Source organism: Martes martes, assembly GCF_963455335.1.
Source record: "Martes martes genome assembly, chromosome: 16".
NCBI lineage: Eukaryota > Metazoa > Chordata > Mammalia > Carnivora > Mustelidae > Martes > Martes martes.
The window spans coordinates 5,044,800-5,060,003 of record NC_137904.1 but is presented as its reverse complement, the minus strand read 5'-3'; the positions used below and the strand labels follow the sequence as shown (position 1 = coordinate 5,060,003).

The 15,204-nt window shown below is 36.5% G+C and overlaps 1 pseudogene across 1 annotated transcript; it reads left to right on the top strand.

The window, feature by feature from the left end:
* Positions 1 to 13,546: 13,546 nt before the first annotated feature.
* Positions 13,547 to 14,448, top strand: LOC308357572 (KATNB1-like protein 1; annotated as a pseudogene). Its single transcript has one exon. The product of its transcript is annotated as a KATNB1-like protein 1 (transcript).
* Positions 14,449 to 15,204: the final 756 nt, after the last annotated feature.

Sequence of the window (15,204 nt, the reverse complement as noted above, 5' to 3'; positions counted from 1 at the left end):
CAATATGGAAGATTAGTAGTGTGTTAGTAGGCGTTTGTAAACTCGAAGTGTTAAAGGAAGCTAGAAGGAGAGGGGAGGAGGTTACTTTGTAATGAGAGAGAATGTTTGAGTTAAAGACCCAAGTGAGAAAGGCATTTGAAGTTTTAAATGATTCAGGAGGCTCACCTAGGTAGAACAGAGGTTTAATATAAGTTGCAGCAGGAAAAAACTTGAGAGAGAAGGCTTGATTTATTTTGTGACAAGAGTATTGAATTACGAATATTATCTTTACAAGTATGAAAGTGCTGACTTTATTATACAAACATGCAAACAAGAAAGTAAAAGCACATACTTGTTCCTATTTCCTTTCTGAAAAATAAGACTTTACAATCACTATGACTATTCAATAAATTTACCCTAGTTTATTTAATCATAAATATTAAGGAGAAATCATCATTGAAGAGAATCCTATCTGAGGCAAAATGGACATATCATTGACAAATATCAAAATTTCAAATTCTCTAAAGTGAAGAAGCCTGATTATTACTTTTTTTTAAAAAAAGGATTTTATTTATTTGATAGAGAAAGATACAGTGAAAGAGAGCACAAGCAGGGGGAGTGGGAGAGAGAGAAGCAGTTTTCCCACCAATGCAGGGCTCGATCCCAGGGACCTGGGATCATGACCCTAGCTGAAGGCAGACGCCTAATGACTGGGCTACCCAGGTGCCCAAGAAGCCTGATTATTATGATGTAGATATGGAAATATAGGAAAACAGAGGCTTTGAAGACATGAAAATAACTATTCAATACAAAGGCTGGTTTGGAGGAATGAAAATTAAACTAAAAGAAAAATTTACGCACGCATCTTTGGGACTACCTTAATAGGAAAAGTATGGCATAATAGTACTGTTTTCAACAAAAATGGATTTTTGAAAAGAATGACGCTCATGCATTGTGGTTTACCACATCCAGAATGAAGGAGTATAAAAATCCAAGCACAGGTGGTGATACTCATTCTCAAGAAACTCACTTCAACACCAAACCAAATCCTCAAGCCCTGGCACCATGAGCTACTGTTATGGCAACTACCATGGTGGCCTTGGCTATGGTGTTGGTGGCCCTGGTGGTCTGAGCTGTGGTTATGGTTCCATCTGTGGCCTTGGAGGCTATGGTGGTTATGGCTGCAGTTACTTTTGTCCCACTTTCTATAGGACATACTGGTCTTCTGGATTTTTCTAATATTTTTTGTTACCCAGTTATCACTTTTAGTAATTTTTAATGGAATAGTTATTTTGTTTCCTTAAAAATCAGCAGTGAAATTTTTGAGAAAACAATGAAGAAGATACTGCAATGAAAACTGATATCTTGAGTGGGTAGAGACATATGTTCCTGAACGGGACCTTCATCAGTCAGGCTGGACATTCTCAATCCTGTGACATTACTGACATGTAACCTCTTTCTGTAACTATTCTGTGGTAATTTGGGGGCCTAGTCTCTAATAAACATTTTCCACAAACATGAAAATGGGATCTTTTATTTTCATTCACTCCAACACAATTGATTTCCAAATTTTTCAGTATCTTAATGTTCATATGCAAATCATCCTGATACTGGAAAATTATTTCTAAAAAGTCAGATCTTCTGTGGCAGTACTCTGGGTGAAGCCACAGAATTTCCATAAATGACAGGAAATGTGTAAAGGTCTTCATTAATCTGGAAATACCATACTTCTCAATCTTCAATCGTTTTGCAGAAGTTTTCTGTCCTGTCTACATTCACACCTTGCTTAGTATTTCCCCTAAGTATTTGTTAAAACCACTGTATTTAATAGGGTCTCCTTCTCTCTTCTCTGTTAAAGTTTTACAAATTGTGATGCAGCCTAATCTAAACCTTCCCTAGAACTGATTTTGCAGGACAACTCAGCCTACTCTAGCTTTGCTTTCTCAAAACAAACAAACAAAACCCCCCAAAAAGCTTCTCAAGGAATTTTAACTTCCTCTAATTTTGTACTTCCATATATTTATCTTTGCACCTGCACATGCAACACATATACATGTAGAAATACACACACACACACACACACACACACACATCCCTCTTGTGACTGTAATGAATGCATCACTTTATCGGACTGTGAAATGATTGTTTCCTTCTTTCTCATCATCTTGTCTGAAAGTTTGGCAAATTAGCTTTCCTATAATAAGGATTCAGTTAGTAGTGTGGAAAGAATTAGAGTAGTTCAGTAGATGACTCTGGCCTGAAATCCTTGAAAGAAACGAAGGAGAATACATTTCACAGGTGTAGGAAATATAAGAACACTCAGTGGAAAGGTGTGAGAATAAACTTAGAATGTAGATACAAATTTTAGAGCAAGTGGATGATCTTTCTGATTAGAATAGACGTTTCATGGAAGCTAGTAATGGGAAGTAAGTTGGGTGTGTTGGAACAGGGTTTGAATATAAGCTAACAGAAGTTGGCCAATACAATTTGCAGGAAGTTAAAATGTTCCACAGAATAGGTGAATGAAGGAATGGTCAAATATTTGTTGTTTTCTCTAAATAAATTCTGTCTTGTGCTTCAGAATTATATAATTATGCATGACAATTTTATAATTTGTATGCTAGTTCACTGAATTCTAAAAAGAAAGAAAACGTGATATCTGGCACAAATTGAACCTTATAGCAGCCAAAGTGAGGAACTATCATTTGACAAACCCAAATTTTCAACCAGTGCCAGGAAGCAGCTGCATGAGGCAAGGGATTATGATTGTAACATTTAAATGTAGAAATATGTATAGTCATTACTTTAAACATAAAGCTTATTTTTCCATATAAAGACTGATTCTCTAATTCTTAAACATGGCAAATTCAGATGAAAACTCGGCTTCAGGGATGTTTGGAACTACCCTTAAATAATAAAGACATGGCCTAATGGTATTTTTTTTTTAACCACAGATTTATTTTCAAAGAGAATGAAGTTCATGGGTTATGGTTTGCCTCATCTTTCACTGCGGATGTAAAAATGTACTAGTTTCTTTGCAATCTTCTTTCCTGGAGCATTCATTTTACTATCAAATTGAATCTTCAATACGTAACAGATGAATTATCATGGCAACTACTACAGTGTCCTCAGATTTAATCGTAGTGTCCTGTGTATGTCTCTGGTTCCAGCTGTGGCTTTGGAGGCTGTGGCTTCTACCTTCTCTCTCTCAATGGAAGATTCTGTGCCTCGAGGCTCTACTTTTTTGGTAGGACTTGCTGGACTCCTAGGGCCTCAGAAATTGCACATGGCCATGGTTTGACTCAACGTGTCTGTTCTTCTGCATGATAAGTGTCATATTGTATTTATCTTCTTTGGCTTGTAGCTAGTTATTTGGGATCCAGGGTCAAAGAGAAATAGAGCTGGACAGTGGATAAAGACTTGCTCAGTACTACTTCAGTAGGGAAATGAGACTTCACAAAACTGAGCTCAATTGCGTTCTGTGCAGAGGTGACTGGGTGGTGCAGAGGGAGAATGAGAGAGGGAGTAGGGACGGTGAACGAGCCGGGGCTGGAATAGAGTCAGAGTTGTGGAAAATTACCAAAAAGCGGGAAGGGGTGGTTAGGTAATGGGATTAGGCCATCTGGATTTGCTCATTAGTGCTTTTCCGGAGGAGAAACAAACTTTTCATATTTCAGGACAGAAGTTAATTTTGCAAATTGGAGCAAGACACCCAGGGAAGCTAGGCCCTTACCCTCCCACAGGGACTGGAGGCAACGCAGAACTTTGGGAGTCTGCATTTAGAAGAAATGGCTCCCAGATCGTTGAGAGAGTCCTGGGTCGTAGAAGGTACATCTCACAGGGGCAGAGGAGGGATTTACAGTTGCAATTTCTTTAAGTAAATGCTTCTAAGAAAAGTGAGGTTAGTGCCCCAGAGTCAGGTTTGGGCTGGAACAAACAGTAAATTTTCCTGGCATTTTGAGCCTCCTTAGGCAGTCATTTAAGGGACAGGGCTGAGAGCTGCGGTTTTTGCAGCCAAGGCTGAGGTCCATTTGCAAGAGAGTTTAGAGGAGCCTCGATAAAGTTTGGTCAAGGAAAGAATCTGTCACAAGCAAGTCTAACGATGAAGAATGTGTGCTCTCGAATGAGTGCCAGTGCAGAGACTGTCTTAGCAGGAACTTAAGCCTCAGCCATCTTTGCCAATTTGGCCGTCAGAAAAATGCTCTGCTATGCCCACATTGTCAAAAGACTCTTAAACACAGGTATCCAATGTGTAGCTTCTGCTCAGTAATAAATAAAAGTCCTTAGTTCATAAAGCAAAAAAAAGTTTTATTTTTATTCCTTCTTCTAGGTGAAGTTCTTACAGATACTGGGTTTTGAATACAATATCATTTTAAAACATTTTTATCAGTTTTATTTTCCTGCATTATATCATTTTTTATCACTGTTCTATGAATGTGCTAAGTCTAAAGAATTAAGGTTAAAATACACTGGGAAAAATATATTCTTATCTCACATGCCTATTCCTTGAATGACTCAGTACTTTTTCCTTACTTCATTTTTTCCCCTTAAATAAATTTTCTTTTTTCCAGTGTCTACTGATCTCTAATACATCTCAAAACATAGGTCAATTTCTGATTCCTCAATGACCTCTATTTTCTTTGTTATAAGTGACACCTTCCTCTAGACTTGGGTATATTTTTATTTATACTTCTATCATTAAACATACACATGCTGCCATCTATTAAAATAAATTTTATACACTACTTATCTCCTCATTCAGAATGAAATGTGTTGAGCCTGGATCATCTGTCAGTCATTTTCGTACTCTGTTCAGTTTAGTAAACATATTACTTTTTTCTACAACATTCTAGAGACAACTGTAACCATTGGAACTATGAAGACGAACAATCTAAAATCTATTTTTTTTTCTTAACATATAATGTATTATTTGCCCCAGGGGTACAGGTCTGTGAATCATCAGGCTTACACACTAAAATCCATTTCTTCAAGGATGATTAAATATTATGTCATTTTTGAGGAGAGAAAAGACAGCAGAACTATCAGTTTCAGCATAATTTTTAAAGTCAACTTTGGGTAAAAACTTTTCGCAGAAGATGTGAGGCCTCACTTAAGTATTGAGTTATATATTTTATCCTTGGCAGATAAGAAGGTTGAAAAAAACGAGATATGCTTATAGGCATGAGAAATGATGTCCAGGCATGAACAATGCAAATTACAGTATAAAGTTGTATTCGTCTAAGGAATCAGATGACCCGCAAATGAGCTTATTAGAAAATGTCTTTAGCACCAATTAAAGGTGATACATAGGACTTCTTGTTTCCGCTCTGGCATGTAAAAAGCTTGGAAATCTTCACTATGGTCCTTATGGCAAGAAAAGTCTGGCCCAAACAAAAATCAATACATTCTCTTGGATATGTCAGAGAACTAAGGTCACTAGGCAGACTCCCATCCCCAAACTAGAAAGACCCATACACTGAAAAATACAGAGCTTCAAAAATTTGCTTATATGGAGCAGAAGCTGCTTGAATCCTAACTGGTAGGGATATTCAATGCTCATTTTTCCCCCCTAAGTTTTTAAAGGCTAAATATAGGTGAACATAGGAATGAGAAACTACCAAGGAAACAATGTGAGGCTGTTCCCATACTTCAGTGGGCGGAGTTTCCCTGTGAACAACCCAGAAATATGTCCTCTTGATTCTGGAAGTAAGAGGGGAAGAGTAACTACTGTGAGATATGCCCAGAGTCTTTTGGATAAAAGACCTAATCTCTAGGAGAAAACACAACCCTCCCCCCTACCCCCCCAAAAAAAACAAACAAAAAAACTAAAAAACCAAAAAACCACATTCCCAGAGTGTAATTCTGAAACCATACCTGAGTTGAGGAAAGAGAAATTCTCACCGTCCAGCCCCTTCCAGTCTTCTTGTCTCACCTAACGTGGGAGAGGTGTACTGACCACAGAAGACAGGGATCCGAGGAAATCCATGAAGATTGCTGCAGCCAAGAGATAGAGAAAAGGTGGGAAAAGTTTGTGAAGAATTAATATAAGGGACCATCACTAACATGGACTTAGGAAGCTAGAGGGAGAGTCTGATAGGGAAGACTTACCATTCTATGTAAAATATAGCAATATTTAGAGTTAGAGACCCCTAACCAAAGAATCTCAACAGGAAAGTATCATCAGTTACATGTCCCAAAGGGAAAGATATGCATTGCGTTTTCTACAAGACATCAGCCACCCCCTCTCCAACTCAGTGAATGAAAAACCCTCATCACCCTAGGGGAATTCTTGCTTTTCTCAATGGAAATTTGTTCAAAACAACCCCTCCCAACTGCCCCCTTCTTCTCCATAAAATAATGTTCTTCTCCTTTGTGTGCTGTACTTGCCTATGGTTTTGTCATAGCTTATTTGTCCCAGATAGCAATTCTCTGTTATGCCCAAATAAACCCATTTTTGCTGGTAAAATAACAGGCAGTTTTATTTTAAGGTTAATGAACTTTATAACTGGAGAAAAACTTATGAAGTTCACAGTGCTAAGATGCCCCCTCCCAAAAAAATAAAACCTGATATATATATATATATATATATTTTTTAAACCCGATATTTAATCAGAAGATTATAGAATGGTCCCTTTCCTCAGATCTTATCATCAAACCAATACAGCTTCAATATAGTAAATTCAAGTGAATTCAAACAAGAGGGACTACAAGACACAGACTGACTCTGAGGGGGTGATACATAGAGAAACCAAAGTCCAGAGAAAACAACAAAAACAAAGAGGATACTAGAGGAATTTGAAGACTTTGGCATTTCTTCTACAGTAAATATTTTAAAAAGCCAAAACCCTAACCAGTTTAACATAAATCCTTACACTGAAATCCTCTTTCCCTCAATTCAGTTTTTATTAACCAATACATCATGTCCAACTTTCAACAAAAAATTGCAAGGCATGTCTAAGGCAAGAAAAAGCAGATTCTGAAAGAAGCAACGATCTGAACCAGACTCAAAGATGGCATAGATGGAATTAATAGACGTGAAATTTAAAATAACAGTGGTTAATATGTGAAGAGCTCGAATGGTGAAATAAGTGTCTTACAAAAATGGTTACATTGAGGGAAGCAGAGAGATGGATACTTTAAGACAGTATCTAAAAGAAATGCTAGAGGGGCGCCTGGGTGGCTCAGTGGGTTAAAGCCTCTGCCTTCGGCTCGGGTCGTGATCTCAGAGTCCTGGGATCAAGCCCCACATCGGGCTCTCTGCTCTGGCGGGGAGCCTGCTTCCCCCTCTCTCTCTGCCTGCCTCTCTGCCTACTTGTGATCTCTCTCTCTCTCTCTCTCTCTGTCAAATAAATAAATAAAATGTTTAAAAAAAAATAAAAGAAATGCTAGAAATAGGAAAGGTAGCCTCAGAAATGAGGGGTTCATCAGTGGACTCAGCACAACTCACGAAGGAATCAATGAGCTTCAAGAGAGATCAAAATAAACTGACAAAAATGAAGTGTAAACATGGAAAAAGAAAAACAATAACACACCCAAGACACTGTGGGGCAATATTAAAATGTGTATTATACATGTAACCGTAATGTCAAATGAGAAGAGAGAACAAAATTTAAAAAAAGGAATATTTGAAGCAATAATGGCTGAAACTTGCAACATTATTAATATGCCAAATCATAGCTCTAGATTGTTCTGAGAATATCCACCCGAGTAAAACAAAACAAAATAAAGCAATCTGTCAAACACCCATACCTAGACATATTACATTCAAACTAGAGAAAACCTAAGACAGGCAGACCTTTCTTAGGAAAAAAAGAACCTAAATTCTTGAGGAACAATGGTAAGTATTATGTGGATTTCTCATATAAAATTATGCATGCAAGAAGAGGGTGAGATGGAATACTAGTGTATTGCCAGAAAACTCCATGAACCTAGATTTCTACACCAGAAATCAACCTTCAAAGAAGGAGAATAAATAGTTTCTTTTTTTTTTAATTTTATTTAGTTACTTGATGGGGAGAGAGAGAGAAAGATCACAAGCTGGCAGAGTAGCAGGTAGAGGGAGAGGGAGAAGCAAGCTCCCTGTTGAGCAAGGAGCCCGACATGGGGCTCAATCCTAGGACCCTGGGATCATGACCTGAGCCAAAGGCCGTTGCTTAACCAACTGAGTCACTAACTAAGGGAATCCACCGTCAGCAACCTGCTCTGTAAAGAAATACTGAAAGAAATTTTTTAAGCATGAAGATGTTAAAGAAATTTGGATCTACACAAAGAAAATGTGAGACATTTCAAAAAATAAAGTAAGCATTGCTAAGAGTCACTCAAAACAGTCACAAAGTTGTTGAGGAAGTAGGGTTTATGTGGGTCTCCTGCTTCAATTAACAAAACACCAAGAACTTCCAATTTTTGTCAATTTCAGCTTCACCACCTGTTAAAACACATCTTCCTATTTCGGACTGAAATAGATAATGAAACACCGATTAGCTAAATAACCAATCACATATAGTCAGTTTAAAATCTGCCAGCAGCAATCATAATTCTTACAATACAAACTTATGTAACCTTGTGGGATTCTTTTTCCTTTATAAGCCTGCACTTTCTGCTTGCAACTTGGAGCACACTTTTGATTTCAGATGACTGTCTGCTGGTGTGCAGTCCCTATAGGCCCAAATAAACACTTTCGGTTGCTTTATAGCCTCACTGTCTTCTTGGAGACAGAATGGAATGGAGAAAGAATCAAACAGGGTGAGGTAGAATCTTTTTTTTTTTATCCTTAACTGATCTAAAATGTAACTGTTTACTTAAGGTAATAACAGTAAAAATGTATTTAGTAAAATAGCATAGGGATAAGTGAAGTGTTGTAAGAGGCAGGAGAGTGGAATTTGGAACACTCTGTTACCAGGTATCCATAGTACTTGGGAAGTGGTGCTGCTATTTGAAAATGAACTTAGATTAGTTTAAATGTGTGCTGTAAACTCTAGGGTAAACACACACACACAAAGTATAATTGAAATGCTTTCTAAGAGAGGAGATAAAGTGTGGTCATATAAAACGCTCATTAATAGCAGAGAAAGAAGAACAATAAGAGAAGAAACAAAGACCAAATGTCTATCGATAGAAAGCAGTTACAGACATGGACATTAATTCAACTATATAAACTGTACAAATAAACACTTTTAATGTGAATGATATAAATACATCAGGGAAAAGATAAAGATTGTCATCATCATGGATTAAAAACAAACAAATAAATAAAAAATACCACCTAAGGCTCAACTACCATGCTACCTACAAAGAAAAACACACTTTAAGTATCAAGATTGAGACACACTATAGTAAAGGGATGGAGAAAATACACCATGCAATCACTAATAGAAAGAAAACTAGGGTTTTTACTGCAGGTAGAAATACTCCAGAAAAGGGAAAATGAACAAGAACAAAGAAGACAAAATGATGCTAAACTGTATGCACTTGGCAGAAGAATGTAAAGATAACTGAGACAAAACCTGATGAAACTTATGGAAGAAATAGACAAATCCAGGGGCGCCTGGGTGGCTCGGTTGGTTCAGCATCTGCCTCAGGTCATGATCTCGGGATCCCGAGGTCGAGGCCTGCATGGGGCTCCCTGCTCAGCAGTGTGTCTGTTTCCCTCTCCCCTAGCTTGTGTTCTCTCTCTCTCTCTCTCTTAAATAAATAAATAAAATCTTAAAAATAAATAGACAAATCCAGTCCTATAGCTGAAGACTTAACATGTTTCGTCAGTAACTGATAGATTAATCAAGCAAAAAATCAAGAGAGATATAGATGACATGAAGAATGTCATACAGATGACATGATCAGTTTGACAGAATTCATATCTATAAAGTATTTCATCCAATAAGAGTAGAATACACATTCTTCAAAAGCTTGCTAGAAACATTCATTGAGATAGACCACATTTGGGACCATCAAACACATTTTAACAAATTTAAAAGGAAATAGAAAACATGCAAAGTATGTTCTTAGACCACAATGAAGTTAATTTAGAAATCAATAATGAAAACATAGTTGGAAAATCTCAAATATTTCAAAAAATAAATAGCACACTCCTAAATGACATATGAATTAAAAATATGTCTCAAAAGAAATTGAAAAGATACTTTAAACTAAATGAAAAAAAATGAAATTTAGTGAAATGTGTAGGATTCAGCAAAAACAGTACTTAGAGGGAAATTTATAGCATTAAATGTCTATATCAGAAAAGAAACAAAGTGCTCTAAAATTTATAACCTTTCTTCTACCTTAGGAAACTAGGGGGGAAAAAAGTTAAGCCCAAAGGAAGAAAGGAAGCAAAAGAAAAATATAGAATAACACTAGAGAAGAGACCAATCAGCTTAAAAACAGAAAAGTAGGGGAAGTCAACAAATCCAAAAGCTAATTCTTTGAAAAGATGCAATAACTGATAGATTTCTATCATGTCTTGCCCTGGGAAAAAAGATGAGAGGCACATCACTCCTATTAGAAATTAAATAGAGGTCAAGACCACTGATTTCATGGGCCTGAAAAGATAATAAGAAATGTACAAATAGTTCCACACCCATAAATTTGATAACTTAGATAAAATGAGCAAATACTTTCAAGATACAACCAAAACTCATGTGTGGATAAATAGATCATCTCAAAAGGCCTATAACTATTAAATTAATTTTAAAACCATAAACAAAAACTTTCCAAAAGAGAAGGCACCTGGACCAAAACATTTCCAGTTCCACTGGGGACGTCTACCAAACATTTGAGGAAAACATATGACTTCTCCATAATCACTTTTAGAAATAGAGGCTGAGGGAACACTTACTAACTCATTCTATTAGTTCATTATACTAATATCAAAATCAGACAAGAGCATTGGTAGAAAAGGAAAGTGAAAGAATAATGTATCTCGGGGTGCCTGGGTGGCTCAGTGGGTTAGGGCCTCTGCCTCCGGCTCGGGTCATGATCCCAGAGTCCTGGCATCGAGCCCTGCATCGGGCTCTCTGCTCAGCAGAGAGCCTGCTTCCCTTCCTCTCTCTGCCTGCTTGTTATCTCTGTCAAATAAATAAATAAATAAATAAATAAATAAATAAATAAATAAATAAGAGTAATGTATCTCATGAATTTTTTTGCAAAAATCTTCAACCAAATATTAGCAAATCTCATCTAACAATCTATAAAAAGTATTATATGATGAGGTATGATTCATTCTAAGTATAGAAAGCTGATTTAACATTTACAAATCAAGCAATGTAATATACCTAAAAAATCATATGTTCATATCACTAGATGCAGGAAAAACCTTAAACACCCAACTCCCTATTATGTTAAAAACTCTCCTCCAACTAAAAGAGGAGAACTTCCTCAGCTTGGTAGAACAAAACATCACAAAACAAAACAAAACGAGCAAACAAACAAACCAACCAGGCACCAAACAGGTAAGAAAAATCTATTGTTAATCAAGAGAAACTAGACTCTTTACCCTATGTTTGGGTTGTTTTATACGGGTTAACTCAGCTGTTTTCCCTTTAGGGGATAAAATGTTTCCCCGCACTGGGTTTGTATAGACACATGCCTTTTTTCCATAGCGGTTAACTTAGAAAAAAAACTTTTGATATACTTTCCTCTCCAAATTGCCTTTTTTCAAATTAACTTCCTTCATTCTTATTGATTCTAAATAATAGACTTGTGTTACGTTATTAAAGTACTTCTTTTTCCCGTAGGCTTAAACAAGGAAACATTGTTAGACTTCTTCTAATATCTCAAACAGACTTATTTCTCCCATTCTCCACCAACTCCCATCTCACTTTTGCACATTTCAAAGGACTATGTAATAAGTTTAAAAATGGAATGGTGGTTTAGATGGGATAAGTTACTGCTAGGATGGCTCTCGGTCAAAGGATAAAAGACAACTAACTAATCCAAGTGCTGCTTAAATATCCCTTTGGTCAATAACCTCCTGGAGTATGAGCAGCATCTTTGCTAAAATAAAAGGACTGAATAAGATCATTCACATCCCTCCACTTCCTGGATACCTCTGTGAGCTTTCCCATACCTACAGTAAGAGTCAGTGGCAAATAGTAAACGTTTTAGGTTTTCTGGCCAATTACTCTCTAGCACAACTACTCAATTCTGTTGTAGTAGTAGGGAAGCAGTCGCAGACAATACATAAACGAAGAGTGTGCTTGTTCAATAAAACCTTATTTACATTCACAAGTACTGGCAGGACTTGACCCCAGGGGCTGCAGTTTGCTGACCTCAGAACTGGAAGATAAAATAAAAACACTTTAATGGGCATATAAGGTTTTTTAGAACCTTTTTAGAAGTGTGGACTTCTTTTTGCCTCATTTTACACCAATCCCCTCCTTGCTTTTTTTTTTAAGGGTTATTTAACTCTATTCTCTGTATATACTATGTACTATGCCATTTAAAATTCCTTCAGAATAAGAGGTTATTTTCCCCTTTTTCCCAACCTATTAGGTTTTTATTTACATTTCTGAAAGATCTGATGTGTGTGTGTGTGTATATATATACACACACATTCATGTCTATAGGAAGTTTGCCGGTTTGACCCTCTTAGATAGGAATTACTTTTAGGTGACCAACCATCCTAGCTTACTCATGACTGAGAGTTTTCCTAGTACTTGCACATTTAATACCCAAACTGACACAGTCAAGGAAAACCTGGCCAGTTGGCCAGTTGGCCACTCTGCCATTTTACCTTTGGATCTCTTAAATATTTAAATTTAATATTCCAGATTTTATAATTTTAGATTTTACCACAACTATGATAATACCAAATTATAACACATATACTATTTTCTATATATTTTCTATGATAATAAATTCTATAACAGTAAGTTATTATTTGTGTTTTATTGTCCTTAAATATTATATAGTTTCTAAATGTTGAGGGAAAATATGTATATACATATATATGACATTATATATATATTATACATATATATAGCTTTAGAATGCAGTTAAGAGCAAGAGTGGAAAGCATGAAGGAAGGAGGGAGAAAGAAAGGAAGGGATATCTCTATGTAAACGGACTATAAATGAAATACAATTTCCATTTTAATAATCAAATAAGATTTATAGTAAAAGATATAAAATTGTTTGACCTTGTAAAATGTAAAGAAAGACTCTGCTACTTTTTGCTATAAGGAATTAAAGTAATATTGACAGAAGAATATGAAGATATGTTATTTCTTGCCATTATTGGAACATAAATATAAATATTAAATAGTGGTCTCCTTGATTGCGTACTAAAATGCCAAGCTCAAAATCTTCACCTCTCAAATACTCTTGTGTTACCAAAAGATTAAAACATGATCAAGAAATAAATGCTAAAATGTAACTCGAGAGAGTTTACAAAACTTGAATGGGAAGAAGTTTTAAAAATACATATTTGTTGGCGCGCGCGGCTGCGTTTGAACGGCTCGGAGTGGGGCTCGGCCCGGAGCCGAGGGACCTTCTGGGCTACCGGGCGCTGTTGGTTCGTGCCCGGGCTGGGCTGAGGCGCCGCGCGACCATGAGGCGCCGGGATTTAAGAGATTATGGCATCTGAAGCCCACAATGTTAAAAAACGAGGCTTTTGTAATAATATTGAGGATCATTCCACTGATCTAGAAAAAGGATCTCTAATTTTACTAACATGAAGGAGGTTAAGAAATCTCCAACACAGTTGGCTGCTGACACAAATAGGACAGTTGGACAAGCTGCGAAAAGCCCAGATAAACCGCGTAGGGTGATCTATCGCCGAAAGAAAGTGCATCATCCTTTTCCAAATCCTTGTTACAGAAAACGACAGTCCCCTAGAAGTGGGGGCTGTGACATGGCAAATAAAGAAAATGAACTGGCTCGTGCAGGTCACCTGCCTGAAAAATTACGCCGTGATCCTCGGACAGACTTGATTAACTCCGGTGATCTGGTTCTCCACAGACGGAAAGCCCATCATCAAAATACAGTGGTTTTTTTCTGAGGTTTCTCAGGACCATGAAGCAATGGCACAGTTTTGTTCAGCAGGAATTTGAGATTGAATGTAGCTTTAACATTCTGGAGAAAGAGAAGTATACGTGAACTTGGAGCTTATTTGGTGAGGATAGAAGACCTTGGAGTTGTTGTGGATTGCCTTCCTGTGCTCACCAAGAGTTTACAGGAAGAAAAACAACACATCTCACTTGGCTGCTGTGTAGATTTGTTGCCTCTAGTAAAGTGCTTACTTAAAAGCAAGTTTGAAGAATATATAATAGTTGGTTTAAACTGGCTTCAAGCGGTCATAAAAAGGTGGTGGTCTGAACTGTCATCCAAAAGAGAAATTATAAATGATGGAAATATTCAGATTTTAAAACAACAATTAAGTGGATTATGGGAACAAGAAAACCATCTTACTTTGGTCCCAGGATATACTGGTAATATAGTCAAGGACGTAGATGCTTATTTATTACAGTTGCATTGAGAGACTTCATCTACTAAAGAGCATTTGATTATTCAAAAAGTCCCCAGACTAGATTTCAAAAAAAAAAAAAAAAGAAAGAAAGAAAGAAAGAAAGGAAGAAGTAAGTCTCACCTGAGAACTGTGAACTGTGGAAGAGATCAAACCTTTTTTTTTTTTTTTACTTTAAAAAGCCACATACGAAACCACTAATGAAACCCTAGCAATCTACTTCACATTGAAGTGGATAAATATCCAAAAGGAGCAGCTTCAACTTCAAAGAGGTGAAAATGCACTGTGAAGATTGCTCGCCTTTGCTGCATTTGGGTTTTATATGGTTATTTGGTAACATTGTTTAAGAACTACTGGGTCTTAATGCAGTCCTGCATAAGAATATAATTTATACTATGTCAGAAAGAAGACAGGACTTATTACTAGGAATCACAAAAACCAATCATTGTGACTTTTGTGAAGATTGTTTTTATAAGAAAACACTTAAACGTGTGCAGCTATTTTCTTATTTTGAAAAGACTTTGCAAGTTTAAAATGTCATAGCAAATAATCAATACTAAAAATTTGTCCACACTGAGATACTGTGTATACAAAATGCCTTAATTATTAATAAGCCAATGTGTATGATACCAATATCTGTTTAAAAAAATTAAAAGCAACCATGCTTCTGGCATGATAAGATCATGGAATTAAATCAGGGGTTTCCGCTCATGTAAAATGTTGTTAAAACTATTCCGTACCATTTTTAAAACTTGAGAATACTTTTAG